Raw genomic sequence first — 229 nt, 5'->3', positions numbered from 1 at the left:
GGATCCAATATGGCCACTTCCTGGAAACTCCCCTTGGCGGCGGCGGCGGGAGAAGCCGCGGAGCCGCCCCTGCCCCCGCCCGCGGGACCGGCCTCCCCGCCCGGCCCGGCCACGAGCACAGCCGGAGCCCCGCCACTTGGACGGCCGGTGGTCTCCGCGGCGAGGCGGGAGGTGCCAGCTGCGGGGACTGCTGGGACTTGTAGTCCGCGATTTGGGGGCCGGGACGGCA

The sequence above is a fragment of the Callithrix jacchus genome, chromosome 2 (genome assembly GCF_049354715.1).
Source record: "Callithrix jacchus isolate 240 chromosome 2, calJac240_pri, whole genome shotgun sequence".
NCBI classification, from domain to species: Eukaryota; Metazoa; Chordata; class Mammalia; order Primates; family Cebidae; genus Callithrix; species Callithrix jacchus.
The sequence above is the reverse complement of the archived record's forward strand: the minus strand, read 5'-3'. Positions refer to the sequence as shown.